The following is a 293-nucleotide window of genomic DNA, read 5'->3' on the forward strand; positions in this document are numbered from 1 at the left end:
TGTCATCTCTCGTCTGGATTACGGCAACTCGCTGTTGGCTGGGCTCCCTGCCTGTGCCATTAAACCCCTACAACTCATCCAGAACGCTGCAGCCCGTCTGGTGTTCAACCTTCCCAAGTTCTCTCACGTCACCCCGCTCCTCCGCACACTCCACTGGCTTCCAGTTGAAGCCAGCATCTGCTACAAGACCATGGTGCTTGCCTACGGAGCTGTGAGGGGAATGGCACCTCCGTACCTTCAGGCTCTGATCAGTCCCTACACCCAAACGAGGGCATTGCATTCATCCACCTCTG

Source organism: Coregonus clupeaformis, chromosome 12 (assembly GCF_020615455.1).
Source record: "Coregonus clupeaformis isolate EN_2021a chromosome 12, ASM2061545v1, whole genome shotgun sequence".
NCBI classification, from domain to species: Eukaryota; Metazoa; Chordata; class Actinopteri; order Salmoniformes; family Salmonidae; genus Coregonus; species Coregonus clupeaformis.